Genomic DNA, 17375 nt, shown 5'->3' with positions numbered 1-17375 from the left:
TAGAAAATAAAGGTAGCACACGTGTTCAAAAGGCTGAACCTTTTATTAGAGCAACGTTTTGGGGCTCCTGCCCCTTTCTCAAGCTAATTTACAACTGACAAACACACCCTTTTTAAAGGGTCCAACATAAAACAGATGACCAATTACAGAGCAGGGGAGTGTCTAACAGGTACTTCACATCATCACATATCCTGTGGAGAAAGAAAAAAAGTCAACACATCATTTTAACCCTTAACACCCCTGAAAACAAGAATTGGATAACCTATTAAAAACAATTGCAGCAAGTCACCAACCATATAAACATTGTTGCATAAAGCATAAATACCTAAAGATACATTAAATCCATTGCATTTAATACTAGAAATAGTATCTAATTTTTATGTTACATGGAAATTATATCAATGGTAAAAGGTCGAACTCCCTGTTTAACCCCTTGGGGTGTAGAGTATTGATCCATTTAGCTTCTTGATTCAGTAGGTCCCTCTGCCTATCACCCCCTCTAAGTCTTTTGGGGGCACTGTCTATTATTAAATACCTAAGCTGATTAGCCTGGTGTCCCATTTCTGCAAAGTGGGCAGGAACTGGCAAATGCCACATTTTGATATTGCGTATGGTCGACTTATGTTGGCATATGCGGTCCCTTATCTTTTGGGTGGTCTCCCCAACGTATAGGAGCCCACAGGGACACTTAAGCGCATAGACAACATAAGTTGAATGACATGTATAATATCCTTTGATATGATATTTCCTCCCTGTATATGGGTGGGATATAACTCCCCCCTTGATGACATTATTGCACTGTGCACACCCCAAACAAGGAAATGTGCCTTCTTTGGGTGTTCCAAAAAATTGTTTTGGAGTATCACTCCTAGATTTCTCAGAATGCTATTACTGATGACAGTGGAGAAAGAGAGAAAAAAGAGAGAAAAAAACAGATAAAGAAGAAGAGATTTGTGCAAGTCCGGCAGAAGCATTTATAATGGATTACATAAGGTACAGGCAATAGGTTGGGAGATCTTAGATGTGTCTCATGTCAGGAAGTAGCTTGTTTTAGAGCAAAAGTAGCTAGCGTCCATGAGTTACTAAATCTGATTAGCAGATAAATGCTAGTTACTGATAAATTATGATAAATAAAACCTTTCTGTGTCTTATAAATAAAACTATTGCAAAATATTATTGATGACATATAAGAACTGTATAGATTATCTAGTGTTAAATTATTTCTCAGGTTTAACCCTTTTTTGTAAAAATAAAAATTCTTACAACTTTACATCTTACTGAATTATGCAATTTAATTTCATTGTATTTGAATCTTTCTAGGAGACTAACTGATGTTGAGAGAACTTTTTATTCCAAAGGTGTCATGCATTTTATATTCATATTTACCTTTTCTATATATAATATTATCAGCAACATATTAGTACCCGCATCATTTTATTGAATACATCTGTGCTTTACATGTTTGGAATACTAGTTGTAAAGGACATTGTGCCCCTTTACATCTAGTAGACGGCAAGTTTTGTGTTATGGCTGGCTCGGTAATAACTTGCAAGTTATTTCCACCACTCAGCTTTAATAGCGCTGCTATTACAGGTTTTCCAAAAACCTGCGTTAGCGGGCAATATGGTTGCGTTGAGCTCCATACCGCACACAAATACCAGTGTTGCTTTGAGCTGGTTTTACATGCTCGTGCACGATTTCCCTATAGACATCAATGGGGAGAGCCAGCTAAAAAAAAGCCTAACACCTGCAATAAAGGAGCGTAAAGCTCCGTATCGCAGCCCCATTGATTCCTATGGGGAAAGAAAAGTTATGTTTACACCAAACACCCTAACATAAACCCCGAGTTTAAACACCCCTAATCTGCCACCCCCGATATCACCGACACCTACATTACACTTATTAACCCCTAATCTGCCGCCTCCAATGTCGCCGCAACCTACATACATTTATTAATCCCTAATCTGCCGCCCCCAACATCGCCGCCACCACTATACTAAAGTTATTAACCCCTAAACCTCTGGCCTCCCACATTACTAACACTAAATAAATATATTAACCCCTAAACCTAAACCTAACTAAGTCTAACCCTAACTTTAATATAATTAAAATAAATCTAAATAAAACTTACTATCATTACCTAACTTATTCCTATTTAAAACTAAATACTTACCTATAAAATAAACCCTAAGCTAGCTACAATATAACTAATAGTTACATTGTAGCTATCTTAGGTTTTATTGTTATTTCACAGCTAAGTTTATATTTATTTTAACTAGGCATACTAGTTAGTAAATAGTTATTAACTATTTACTGACTACCTAGTTAAAATTAATACAAATTTACCTGTAAAATAAGACCTAACCTGTCTTACACTAAAACCTAACATTACACTACAATTAAATAAATTACATTAATTAATTACAATTAACTAAATTACAACAAAAAAATAAACAATAAATTACACAAAATAAAAAAGAAATTATCAAATATCTAAACTAATTAAACCTAATCTAATAGCCCTATCAAAATAAAAAGCCCCCCCCCCCTAAATAAAAAAAACCCTAGCCTAAACTAAACTGCCAATAGCCCTTAAAAGGGCCTTTTGCGGGGCATTGCCCCAAAGAAATCAGCTCTTTTACCTCTAAAAAAAAATACAAACAACCCCCCAACAGTAAAACCCACCACCCACACAACCAACCCCACAAACAAAATCCTATCTAAAAAAACCTAAGCTCCCCATTGCTCTTTTTCTTTGCCCAAACCCCTAATCTAAAAATTAAACCCCCCCAATAAACCCTTAAAAAAAACACTAACCCCCGAAGATCCACTTACAGTTTTTGAAGACCAGACATACATCCTCATCAAGCCGGGAGAAGTCATCATCAAAGCGGGCAGAAGTCCTCAACGAAGCCAGGAGAAGTCTTCATCCAAGCGGCAAGAAGTCGTCCTCCAGACGGGCAGAAGTCTTTATCCAGACGGCATCTTCTATCTTCATCCTTCTGATGCGGAGCGGCTCCATCTTCAAGACATCCGGCGCAGAGCATCCTCTTCATACGGTCCCAGCCGTACACTGAAGGTTCCTTTAAATGACGTCATCCAAGATGGCGTCCCTTGAATTCCGATTGGCTGATATAATTCTATCAGCCAATCGTAAATTAAAGGTGAAAAAATCCTGTTGGCTGATACAATCAGCCAATAGGATTGAGCTTCAATCCTATTGGTTGATCCAATCAGCCAATAGGATTGAGCTTGCATTCTATTGGCTGTTCCAATCAGCCAATAGAATGCCCGCCTGGAGGATGACTTTTTGCCGCTTGGATGAAGACTTCTCCGGGCTTCGTTGAGGACTTCTGCCTGCTTGGATGAAGACTTCTCCTGGCTTGATGAGGATGGATGTCCGGTCTTCAAAAACTGTAAGTGGATCTTCAGGGTTAGTGTTAGGTTTTTTTAAGGGTTTATTGGGTGGGTTTTATTTTTAGATTAGGGGTTTGGGCAAAGAAAAAGAGCTAATTGCCCTTTTAAGGGCAATGCCTATCCAAATGCCCTTTTCAGGGCAATGGGGAGCTTAGGTTTTTTAGATAAGATTTTATTTGGGGGGTTAAAATAAATACAAACTTAGCTGTGAAATAAAATAAAACCTAAGATAGCTACAATGTAACTATTAGTTATATTGTAGCTAGCTTAGGGTTTATTTTACAGTTAAGTAGTTAGTTTTAATTAGGAATTATTTAGTTAATGATAGTAATTTTTATTTAGATTTATTTTAATTATATTAAAGTTAGGGGTGTTAGGGTTAGACCTAGGGTTAGGGTTAGGTTTAGGGGATAATAACTTTAGTATAGTGGTGGCGGTGACGTTGGGGGGGCAGATTAGGGGTTAATAATATTTAACTAGTGTTTGCGATGCGGGAGTGCAGCGGTTTAGGGGCTAATATGTTTATTATAGTGGTGGCGATGTCCGGAGCGGCAGATTAGGGGTTAATATTTTTATTATAGTGTTTGCAATGCGGGAGGGCCTCGGTTTAGGGGTTAATAGGTAGTTTATGGGTGTTAGTACTTTGTAACACTTTAGTTATGAGTTTTATGCTACAGCTTTTTAGTGCAAAACCCCTAACTACTGACTTTAGATGGCGGTACGAATCTTGTCGGTATAGGCTGTACCGCTCACTTTTTGGCCTCCCCGGCAAAACTTGCAATTCCGGCGCTATGGAAGTCCCATTGAAAAATGACTTTTTGAAAGGTGCGGTAGTTACGTTGCGTTACAGCCAAAAAAGTGTGCGGTACAGCTATACCTACAAGACTCGTAATAGCAGCAGTAGTGAAAAAGTAGCGTTTTGAGTCATAACGCAAAATTCGTAATCTAGCCGACTGTTAGCTAAAAGCTTGAGTCAATTAACGTCAGAATTACGCAAGGCAAAAATTGTTAATAAGCTTAAACTGACATGAGACCACATTTTTTTTCTTTTTTAATAAGAGAGCATGTGATTTTTTTTTTCATTTTTTTTTTTCATTTTTTTTTTGTTAAGCATCAGGGGTATTAACACAACATGAAATCGGATACAGCAAGAAAAAATACATAAAAAAAAACCCAAACAGAACCGGCTCTTGTAATACCAGAGCTACATCTTGAATAGACAATAATAAAATCAAAGGTTTTTACATTTCAATAGGTTATTCAACTACATGCTTTAAACATACCACCTGATGCCCCTTTTTTTTCCCCTTTTTTCCCCTTCCCTCCCCTCTTCCTCTATTCTTCCCCGGATTTTGTATATCGATTTATTTTAATACCCTTACATAATTAATTAATTCATACATAGTACCCATCCAGTATGGGAGAAGAAAAAAAAATGTATCACTGGCTGCGAGGGGTTTACCAGACTCCCAGGAGAAAAAGTTCCGTATCTCTAAATGGGTAGATCAAGTGATCAATCTCCCTGGGAGGTAAGATTTTAATAAAATTTGACCATTTAGAAAAAAAAACTCCTCACATCCTGGTCGTTCTGTAGATTGGTGTCTAATTGTTCCATGATACACTGTTTCTTCAAGCAATTTTTTATCTCTGAGATACTCGGGACTGCTCTCGAGTTCCACTTCTTCAAAATTAAGTACCTCATTGCCAGAATTACCAAAACGACCAGTTTAAATTTATCCTGGGGGAGGCCAAAGTCCTCCGTGGGGAAAACTATATTTGCAGGGGATAGCGTCAATGAGGTGATGCCCATCAGGCTGGTGAGCCAGTATTGCATTTTTAACCAACAGTTCCTGATTCTTGGGCAATACCAGAACATGTGAATGAGATTAGCCGAGGGGTATGAGCATTTTGGACATTTGTTAAAACTAAGACTTCGACATTTAACTCCCTTCTCTGGTGAAAAATACGTCATGTGTAGTAACTTAACATGTGCCTCCCGCCAAGTGGCAGAAAGTGTGACACTTGAAATTGCTTGTATTGATGAGGTTACTACAGGAATGACCACTGAGTTTTGCGGAAGAATTGCTGTCCATTTGGTCTGAATTTTTTCTACTATTTCTGGGCCTTTAAAAGAGGTCAATTTTTGATATATATATATGAGATTGATGACCGGCCGTTTTTAGCTAATAATATCCAGTTTTCAAGTATGCCCAAGGACCAGTCCCATCCAAAATCATTTACTAATTTGAGTGCGAGATGTCTTGCTTGAAGATAAGCGAAAAAGTTTTTATTAGAGAGTTGAAAGTTCTCTTTAATAGAATCGAAGGTTTTGATACATCTTCTTTGAAATCAAGTAATTGAGCGATGCTTACTAGGCCCAGAGATTCCCATTTAGAGAAAAGAGCCGATTGTATCCCAGCTTGAAATTGAAGGTTATTTAAAAGTGGTGAGAAGCGTGAAACTCTAAATTGAATGTGTAGCATTGAGCATATCTTTTTCCACATCTGGATTGGATTATAGATGGACTTTATTTTTTTTATTTCAGGTGGAATTATGTTCTTATTACAGTGTAGTAGCGCTATTAAAGAATATGGGTGAGCTATGTTATTTTCAAGATCAAGACTCGTGATATAATTAGCACTTGTTAACCAGTCTACCACCACTCTAGCCTGGAAAACTATATTGTATAATCGAATATCTGGAAGTCCCATTGAAAAATGACTTTTTGAAAGGTGCGGTAGTTACGTTGCGTTACAGCCAAAAAAGTGTGCGGTAAAGCTATACCTACAAGACTCGTAATAGCAGCAGTAGTGAAAAAGTAGCGTTTTGAGTCATAACGCAAAATTCGTAATCTAGCCGACTGTTAGCTAAAAGCTTGAGTCAATTAACGTCAGAATTACGCAAGGCAAAAATTGTTAATAAGCTTAAACTGACATGAGACCACATTTTTTTTCTTTTTTAATCAGAAAGCATGTGATTTTTTTTTTTCATTTTTTTTTTTTCATTTTTTTTTTGTTAAGCATCAGGGGTATTAACACAACATGAAATCGGATACAGCAAGAAAAAATACATAAAAAAAAACCCCAAACAGAACCGGCTCTTGTAATACCAGAGCTACATCTTGAATAGACAATAATAAAATCAAAGGTTTTTACATTTCAATAGGTTATTCAACTACATGCTTTAAACATACCACCTGATGCCCCTTTTTTTTTCCCCTTTTTTCCCCTTCCCTCCCCTCTTCCTCTATTCTTCCCCAGATTTTGTATATCGATTTATTTTAATACCCTTACATAATTAATTCATACATAGTACCCATCCAGTATGGGAGAAGAAAAAAAAAATAAAAAAAAATGTATCACTGGCTGTGAGGGGTTTACCAGACTCCCAGGAGAAAAAGTTCCGTATCTCTAAATGGGTAGATCAAGTGATCAATCTCCCTGGGAGGTAAGATTTTAATAAAATTTGACCATTTAGAAAAAAAAACTCCTCACATCCTGGTCGTTCTGTAGATTGGTGTCTAATTGTTCCATGATACACTGTTTCTTCAAGCAATTTTTTATCTCTGAGATACTCGGGACTGCTCTCGAGTTCCACTTCTTCAAAATTAAGTACCTCATTGCCAGAATTACCAAAACGACCAGTTTAAATTTATCCTGGGGGAGGCCAAAGTCCTCCGTGGGGAAAACTATATTTGCAGGGGATAGCGTCAATGAGGTGATGCCCATCAGGCTGGTGAGCCAGTATTGCATTTTTAACCAACAGTTCCTGATTCTTGGGCAATACCAAAACATGTGAATGAGATTAGCCGAGGGGTATGAGCATTTTGGACATTTGTTAAAACTAAGACTTCGACATTTAACTCCCTTCTCTGGTGAAAAATACGTCATGTGTAGTAACTTAACATGTGCCTCCCGCCAAGTGGCAGAAAGTGTGACACTTGAAATTGCTTGTATTGATGAGGTTATTACAGGAATGACCACTGAGTTTTCCGGAAGAATTGCTGTCCATTTGGTCTGAATTTTTTCTACTATTTCTGGGCCTTTAAAAGAGGTCAATTTTTGATATATATATATGAGATTGATGACCGGCCGTTTTTAGCTAATAATATCCAGTTTTCAAGTATGCCCAAGGACCAGTCCCATCCAAAATCATTTACTAATTTGAGTGCGAGATGTCTTGCTTGAAGATAAGCGAAAAAGTTTTTATTAGAGAGTTGAAAGTTCTCTTTAATAGAATCGAAGGTTTTGATACATCTTCTTTGAAATCAAGTAATTGAGCGATGCTTACTAGGCCCAGAGATTCCCATTTAGAGAAAAGAGACGATTGTATCCCAGCTTGAAATTGAAGGTTATTTAAAAGTGGTGAGAAGCGTGAAACTCTAAATTGAATGTGTAGCATTGAGCATATCTTTTTCCACATCTGGATTGGATTATAGATGGACTTTATTTTTTTTATTTCAGGTGGAATTATGTTCTTATTACAGTGTAGTAGCGCTATTAAAGAATATGGGTGAGCTATGTTATTTTCAAGATCAAGACTCGTGATATAATTAGCACTTGTTAACCAGTCTACCACCACTCTAGCCTGGAAAACTATATTGTATAATCGAATATCTGGTAGTGAGAGTCCCCCGTATTCTATAGTGAGCATTAATTTGGAGAAGGAAATCCTGGGTTTCTTATTCTGCCATATAAAAGAGCGAAGTGCCGAGTTAAAAGAAAGAATATCTTTTGTTTTCAAAATAAGTGGAGTATTCTGAAGCACATACAGAATTCTAGGGAGAAGAGTCATTTTATAGAGAGCAATACTTCCTGACAAAGACAAAGGAAGTTTCTGCCAGTTTTTAAAGGCTTGCTTAGCTCTATTAAGTACCGGAAGAATATTTAAATCATACCAATCGTTAGGGTTGGGAGAAATCCAGATACCTAAGTATTTAAATGCATCTGGGACTATAGAGAATGGAATAGCTACACAAGAGTCCTTAGTATGTTTAAGCCAGCATAACTCTGATTTTAAAATGTTCACTTTATAACCAGAACAAGAGCTGAACTGATCTATAATGTCAAGAAGTCTTGGAATATTTCTGGCTGTGTTTGAGATATAGATCAGGACATCGTCTGCATAAAGTGCAATTTGCAGTTCTTTTCCCTTAATTTTAATCCCTTCAAGTTGATGATGAATTTGGATAGCGAGGGGTTCGATAGCCAAGTTGAAAAGTAAGGGGGAGAGAGGACACCCCTGCCTGGTCCCTCTCCCTAATCTTATATCTTGTGTTAAACCATCATTAACCATAATTCTCGTAGATGCATTACTATACAAATTATTAAATAAACAAAGGAAGTTACCTCTGAGTCCAAACTGCTGTAGCGCGAAACTTAAATGGTCATGGTGTACCGAATCGAACACTTTTTCAGCGTCGATAGATATAATCGCCATATCAGAGGTGTCCTCTCCCCCCATCCCCCCCGACTCCAGCATCTTAAGATATTCTATTAACGTAAATACTTCCCTTATTTTGGCTGATGAATTTCGATTCAGTAGAAAACCAGCTTGGTCTTTATGAATAATGGTGGAAATCAACGGTTGGAGTCTGTGCGCTAAGATGGATGTCAAAAGTTTGTAATCCGTGTTTAATAGCGCAATAGGTCTATATGACTCCTTTTTTATTTGGGTCTTTCCCCTGTTTTAGGATAAGGGTTGTATATGACGCTACAAATTCCTTAGTTGGTGTGTTACCAGAGATATAAATATCATTAAAAAGTGAAGTTAAGAGGCTTGTTATTTCGGGTGCCAATATTTTGTAAAACTCATTCGGGAGTGCATCCGGTCCCGGAGCTTTATTGGAAGACAGCCTTTGAATCATTGAGAGATTTCTACTTCCGTAAAGGGGGATTGCAATGTTTGAAGAAGATCAGGTGACAGGGATGGAAAAACTAATTTATCCCAGAAATTCTCTCTCTGCAGGCTGTTGGAGATCTTAGAGGTATATAAGGATTCATAATATTCTGCAAATACTCCACGAATTTCTTCAGGAGAATTAAGATTTTTACTACCATTTATGATAGATTTTATTATGAGAGAACTTCTTTCAACTTTAACCAGGTTAGCCAGAAGTTTCCCTGTTTTGTTACCGTAGTGATATAATTTAGCCTGTAACCTGAGATCTCTCTGGGTAGTTTTGTAAAGTAACAAGGAGTCTCTTTCCACTAATGCTGTATTGTATCTAGACCAATTTTCTGGAGTTTTGTGTAGGATGTAGCGATTATATGCGTTTGTGACGGCCCTTAACACTTTGTTTTCCCTCCTTTTAATTTTCTTGGATCTAGAAATAGTATATGCTAATATTTCTCCACGGAGGACCGCCTTTGCAGTTTCCCAAAATAGGGCAGGTTTGGAAGTATGTTGTCGATTAAACAATGCAAATTCCTGAAATCTGGATATAAGCCAGTTTTTAAATTTTAAGTCGGATGTTAAATATTGTGGAAATACAAAGCTGCAATTCCTGTTCCCTAAGGAGTTTAAGTGGAACTCGAGAGTAATCGGAGCATGATCCGAGATAGTTATAGGTAGAATCTTAGTGATCACTTTCATTTTACATACTCTTTCATCTGCTAGAAAAATGTCGATTCTGGAGAGGATTTTATGAGCTCTCGAGTGGCACGTGTAGTCCCTGGTATCAGGATTTTGGAGTCTCCAGATATCACAAAGTTTTAAATTACGAAACAGTCTAGTAAATAATTTCAACTCCAGATTGTCTCGCTTGGTTTTAATTGGAATAGAATTCTGCCTAAGCCTGTCCAGTGGGTGTTGAGGGGCCATATTAAAATCGCCTCCAAGTATCAAGTACCCTTCTGTAAATGAAAAAAGCTTATTTTGCAGCAATTCCCAAAAGGGGAGATTAAAAACATTGGGGGCGTATACGTTGCATAATGTAAATAATGTATTTGAAATCTTGTTTTTTATCAATAAATATCTTCCCTCCTGGTCTGTAGCTACTTGTATTACATCATAGGGGAGTCTCTTCCCCATGAGAATTGCTACCCCACCCTTTCTTTGTGCAGTAGATGAAAAAAAAACTTCCCTAACCCAGGAGGATTTAAGTTTTAAAACTTCCTCTGGTTTTAAGTGTGTTTCCTGTAGGAAAGCTATGTCGGTATTTATCTTTTTTAATTGAGTAAGTATGACCTTCCGTTTAATAGGAGAGGTAAGACCTCCAATATTCCAGGAGGTCATTTTTAGGTTACCCCCCACAGCCATTTTGTTTTAAAGTGACAAAGAACAAGAAAAAGGAGAAGAAAAAAAAAACGAAAAAAAAAGGGTGGGGAGGGATAGGAGGAAGGGTAGAGTGGATTTAACCCTATGATCCCTTGTGGAACAGGTAGCATGGCAAGACTTAGCCTTGCTTCCCAGCCCCTTCCCATGTGCTGTCAACTTACTCATCTGACTCACTCTGAGTAGGTATCCCTGTTTAATTAATTAATTTTTCTCAGTTTTTATCCTGAGGGAAAGATTCAGCATAAAATTTAGCTGCATCTCGTGCTGTATCAAAAAAATATATGCGACCATCTAGGGAGAGTTTCAACCTGGCCGGGTACAGCAAGGTTGCTTGCACACCTTTCTTTATGAAGTTTGTGCAGTGTGGAGCAATTTCCCTCCTTTTCGTAGCTGTGCCTATAGAGTAATCCTGAAACAGGTAACTTGGCCTACCCTATGTGCTCTTTCTATAATTATAGACGAGTGAGGTTCTGGTATCTGCATTAGACTGGGGAGTGTAACCTTAATTAATTTCTCTAAGTCTTCATATTGCCCTTCCTCAGGAACCCCTATGATCCTGAGGTTGTTCCTTCTCGATCTATCCTCTAGATCATCAATTTTACTTTGCATTCTTGATAGAGTATTATTTGTAGATTCAAAATTGACTTTATAATTAACGGTCAGGTCTTCCAGATCCGAGATTCTTTGTTCAGCCTCAGATATTCTGCAGGCGAACTGTTTTACCTCATTAGATAGAGAAGCAATGTCTTGTCTAATTTCTTTTTCTAATAAGTCAAATTTGGGGGATAACACTTCAGAGATTTTGGAAACTAGTGAATGAATATCTAATTGTTCTGAGGTGACTGAGGCAAAGGTAGTAGGTGCTTGTGTATCTGCTGAAGTTTCTAAAACAGCTTTGTTCCTTTTTTCTTTTTGTCTCCCTGTCATGGCCAAAGGAGAGGTTTTAGGGTGCCCGTGTAAAAATCTATCCATATATAGTGGGGTGATTTAAAGATTGCTATATAGGATTATCCGAGTAGTGAAGTGAGTCGTGACTAAAAAGTGCAGTGACTATAGATTAATCGAAGGGGGTAATAAATACCCGGTGGTAGTAAGTGTATCTATGTAAGTACGTATATTCAATGTGAGATTCAAGGGATAGTATTGCCCTTTGTGCCGTAGGAAGGTGAAGGTAGAAAAAATGTGAAGAGAGAAAAAAAGAAAAAGGGAAGGAATTCCAACCAAAACAAAAATTATAAATATTCTCCTTTAGACCGTGACAGGAAGAGAACACTGATTTCAAAAAACCTGTATACCAATGGAAAGAAACAACAGAGGAATTTAATTTCTACAGGATCAGGGGGATTCCGAGTTCCAAAAATATAAAGAGTTCCTGAATACAGAGATAATTGCTCTCAGGCCCTGCTGTTTAACAGCAGGAAGGCACTATTTTCCAGGAGGTAGATAGATTTAAAGCATTTAGTAATGGTTAAGGTATACAGTGTTACAAAAATTCCCGGAGTAATCCAGGAGAGTATATCAAGAGGGGGGTCTCAAATTGGTTCAAATGATACTTCTAGTCTAAATTATTTCGCTCACACCTTCAGCTACCACCCAGGGAGAGATGGTTAGCTTATTAATTCTAAAAGGCAAGAGGTTATAACTTTTAACAGTATGTCTTAGAATGTAGTCTTTTAGCCTCCTAGAGAAAATAAAACTTGGTTAGGAGGACATAAGATTGAGGGGGCTTTTATGCAATTGCTCTCCTCCTTTTAACTCTATGAATTCCCCACAATCAAACAATCTGATTTGATTTAGACAATGGCAGTGTTTCAGCAAATATTCTAATATAACAATAATGTAACTTTGTTATCAGTTTGCGTAGACAGCTTTCTACAGTAGCCCCAGGTTCTAAAAAATACCTCTTATTATTAAGTAAAGTATGAATAAACCAGGGTGACATATGTTACTTAATGGTGTCATCTACAATAATAGAAACATTTTGAAACTTCTGTTTATACACTTTTCATAAACCTCAATAGTACCCAGTTTGATTATTTTATGTACAAAGTTCTGTACTATTGTCCAGTATATTAAATTTGGTAAGTTCCAGGGGGGCCAGGATATAGCTACTTTGCAGGTATCCAGAGAGTAGTATCCGCCCAGCTAAGCCAGCAGGGAGAGAAAAGAGAGGGGAGAGAATAGGACCGTCAATAACTATCTATATACGTTACCGACTCTCTTTATGTCCGTCCCCAGACGTATGGTGTTAAGTCTCTCTCCACTTTTTAATCCTCTTCGTACACACAGAAACAGGCAAACAAGAGGAAAAGGATCTAGCGGGGGTTCCCAGCAGACCAAAAGAGCAAATGTGGAAGCTGAGGATTCTTTGCAGTGACTCCTTGGGTGACAGCTGAAGTAAGGTCTTCCCCGGGGTTTTGCAGAAGCAGCTCTGCAGATTTACCCGACACCTACCCCTCACGCAGCACCGGTGGAAGGGCGGTTCGGGCGACCATGTCAGATGGCCGTGACAGCTGTTGAGCTTTAACCAGGGATCGTATTGGTGATTGATGAAGAGTCACGGGTGACCCCACAAGAAGAACCTTTGCCGGTCTGCACAGTTCCTTTCCCTCTCGCAGCATCGGTGGGAGGGAGCTTCGTGAGCGTTTACAGAGCGGGGTGGTGTCCAGCAAAAAACTTCTCTCTTTTGGTAGCTAGGAGCACAGGTGACTACCCGGTGTTTAACAGTGCAGCAAGGGGTGAGGTCTATCTTGCCAGCCGGGCGGTCAAAAAACAGGTGCAAACAAGATTCGAGCCGACTTAGGAAAGAGGAGTCCCCCGCAAGAGTTCAGGTAACTTTATGAATCCAAGTTTAGTAACTCCCCAGGCGGGCTCTTTCGACCAGCTTTCTCTTAGCGCTGCTAGATGAGTTGTATCTCCTACCTACTGCACTTGTAAGGTCGAGGTAGTTGTTATTCACAGTCGGTGTGCAAGTTCACTGCCGTATCCCGGAGCTGGTCTCTATGTAGTAGCTCAGAATGCCTACATGTTTGTGGAATTATTGCATATAGGAGTGAGCCTTTCGAGGACAGTCAGATATAACTTTAAAGTGCGCTGTTGTGGCACTTATGGAAGTTCTGGTAGCGGTATATTCAGGCTATTCAAGCCACCCTTGGTCTGAGGGTTTGGGCGCGAGTCTCTCGCCAGCAGCTTGAGGGAAGGTAGAACAGAGCAGGTGTTACGCATGACCACACACCTGAGCTCCTCCTCCAGAACTCCTCCCCAGAACCAAGAGAGCATGTGATTTTAAACAACTTTCCAATTTACTTATATTATCACATTTGCTTCATTCTCTTGTTATCATTTGTTGAAGCAGCAGCTATTCACTATTAGGAGCTAACTGAACATATCCAGTGAACCAATAACAAAAGGCATTTGTGTACTGTCACCAATCAGCAGCAAGCTCCTATTAATGCATTGCTGCTCCTGAGCCTACCATAGTATGCTTTTCAACTAAGGATACAAGATTGAAGCTGAATACATAATAGAAGTATATTGGAAAATTCATAAAATCACATGCTCTGTCTGAATCATGAAAGAAAAAAAATGGGTTTCTTGTGCCTTTAATGAAGTGCAAAAACTTCTGCGTTTGTAGCATGGTGTTATCCTTTTGCAACAGTTGTTTTTATGGCTATTGGCCAACCAAAATAGATTAACACTGGAAATGTAAAAATCCACCCCCTAGAGAAGTAATTATTTATTACACTTTTTTTTACCCTCAAGTGTTAACCAGGAGTATAATTTATTTTATGTTTTTGTCAAACCTTATTCAGAGAACAGTAATTTCTTGATTACTCAGAATACAGGGTTATAAGTGGTTACATCACTGCAGTTACACACAGCAATAAAGTATCCTATATTAAATTGCAAGCTCTTTTTTTTTCAATACAAAACTTAAATTGTTCTAAGGAGAATAATACTGAAAACAACCAACTAGAAATTAAAATGGACATTGTACACTAGATATTTTTTTGCATAAATGTTTTGTAGATTTATATAGCCCATACGGGCTTTTTTGTTTTATTTTTAAATGTATAGTTTTGCTTATTTTTAAATAATATTATACTGATTTTCAGACTCCTAAAAAAGCCCAAAAGTTTTAGATGTACATGTATACTGATGTCTACAGACTCCAGCTTGCTCCTGTTTGTGTAAAGGGTCTATTTATATGCAGGGGAGGGGGGAATTGTCTGCTGTTTTTGCTTTCCATTTTATTTCAGTGGGTGTCCCAGCCTAACCTCATCAACAGTGTTAAGCTTAGAGCTTCTAAGTAAGTTTTTAAAAGGTTTCATACTGGATTTTTATATCAGTATCTGTGCATATTTTTCCCCTATAGTAGTGTCTATTACATGCAATTATGTGAAAATTGGTGTATACTGTAGTTTAATTCCAGCAAATAAGATACAAATTACAGAATGATCCAAGAATGTTTGGGTTATACTAGGTAGCAATTAGCTTGCAGTTTAGGTCTCATAAAAAGGAAATATGAAGTCAAGGAAGTTAATAATAAGCTGTTTATTGCTATAAGACCAGATAGAATTTATTACAGCCAACATCATTACACAATAGGAATTCAAGCTGTGATTAGTTTATTACAGTTTACCCTGCAGGGCCGCCATCAGGAAGTGAAAGGGGTGACTCCTGTCAGGGTCCCACTGGGCCAGGGGGGCCACACGAGGCAAGCACAACTATATATTAAAAAAAAATTGGCAGCCACCAGAGGGCACTACAGCAGAGTTCTATTGAGTGTAGGAAATGTTATTACAATGAGTAAAGCATTAGTATTTGAGAGGATTTCTGAGTGTTCACTAAACCACTATGCACAGTGTGAAACAGACTTGTAGAAATTCTATATTTATAACCATGCAGAAATTTTTCCTCCTCAATACACAAATGGTAGGTGCCCTTTTGGCAGATATGATTCTTTTTATATATATATATATATATATATATATATATATATATATATATATATATATATATATATATATATATATTTATATATACACACATATATATATTATTACATTCCAGTTTACTGCCCATTTATGCAAGGACTTTCCAGATGCCAGGAGGCATTTTATCTAAGATTTTTACATCTGCATAAAATGTTATACTCTCAGGCTAAGATTGCTTAGTGTTTGAAATGAGACAGGTTAGCTTAGCACTGTTCAGTTTACACTAAAACTGACTTAATTTTGAAATACATAGAAATAAGTCTAAATCATGCATTTAACCAGATCTAATGGTATGAGACTGATTACCACAGCTTATGGTTCCACCAAGACCATATAGAGTACAGCCTTTTCAAAATCCATAAGTACAGCTGACATATGGGAACATTTGTACACCAGATTTGAAGTGGTGCTCTTGTTTGGGGACAATGGGGAAACCCATGGGGATACATATGTTAACCTTTCAAAAGTACTTTTTATAATCTACCCATTCTGAAAGATCTTTAATGTGTCATTTTAAATTCAAAGTATTTTTGTTTGCACATTTACAAATATGATTCTTGAAAAAGTGATCTCTTAATTTCTGCTATTTTATCATGCATGTCACACGCTGTTGATTTAGGGGGGGCAATGTGTGTCTGTGTGTTTATGTCTTTGTGCTTTTGTTGTCTCTATGAGTATGTATGTATTTCTGCTGGTCTCTCTGTGAAGGTGTGTGTGTCTGTTTTTGTACATTTTCTGTGGATATCTCTGTGAGGGTGTGTGTGTATGTCTGTGCATTTTCTGTGGATGTCTCTGTAAGGGTGTGTGTGTGTATGTCTTTGTGCATTTTCTGTGGATATTTATGTGAGGGTGTGAGCGTATGTCTTTGTGCATTTTCTGTGGGTGTCTGTGTGTGTGTGTGTGTGTGTGTGTATGTATGTCTTTGTGTATTTTCTGTGGATGCCTCTGTGAGGGTGGGTGTGTAAGTCTTTGTGCGTTTTCTGTGGATGTCTCGGTAGATGTCTCTGTGAGCATATGTATGTGTCTGTATGTATGTCTGTGGGTGTCTCTGTGAGGTTGTGTGTGTGTGTATGTCTTTGTGTGTTTTCTGTGGATGTCTCAGTAAGGGTGCGTGTGTATATAAATATATGTCTCTGTGTGTTTTTTGTGGGTGTCTCTGTGTGTGTGTTTGTGTGTGTGTGTCTTTGTGTGCTTTCTGTGGGTGTCTCTGTGTATGTGTGTATGTCTTTGTGTGTTTTCTGAGGCTGTCTCTGTGGTTGTTTCCTTGGGTGTATGTGCAAGTTTGTGTTTGAGTTTGTGTGTTTCTATGTTCATTGGCTGTTCCTTTTTAGGACATTTTGACCTACTACTGATTATTCACATCTTTCTACAGACTCTGAGACTAATGAGACCTTTCCAGAAGTCACCAATCCACCATTTAACCTTTAAATTATTGTTTAGGCAGTTCAGGGCCTTCCTTTCAGTCACTGCATGCTGTTGTCATCATATAGTTGGCATCTTCCTTGACAAAAAGATAATCAGAACTCCATATTTTGCCTTGTAAATCTCCTTTTTTGACAAACTGTAGTCTACCTGAGCTGAGTGTCTTTGTGGGTGTCTGTGTCTGAGTATATTTGTGTGTTTCTTTGCGTGTCTACTAGAGTGTCTATATGTGAATCCTTACGTGTGAGTGTGTGTTTCAGT

General features: G+C 37.9%; 1 protein-coding gene across 1 annotated transcript in view; it reads left to right on the top strand.

Annotated features, from left to right (window-relative positions):
- The window catches only part of XPNPEP2 (X-prolyl aminopeptidase 2), a 127769-nt gene that overhangs the window by 34162 nt on the left and 76232 nt on the right, over nt 1-17375 (top strand). The window lies entirely within an intron of this gene.

The sequence above is a fragment of the Bombina bombina genome, chromosome 1 (assembly GCF_027579735.1).
Source record: "Bombina bombina isolate aBomBom1 chromosome 1, aBomBom1.pri, whole genome shotgun sequence".
NCBI lineage: Eukaryota > Metazoa > Chordata > Amphibia > Anura > Bombinatoridae > Bombina > Bombina bombina.
The sequence above is the reverse complement of the archived record's forward strand: the minus strand, read 5'-3'. Positions and strand labels throughout refer to the sequence as shown.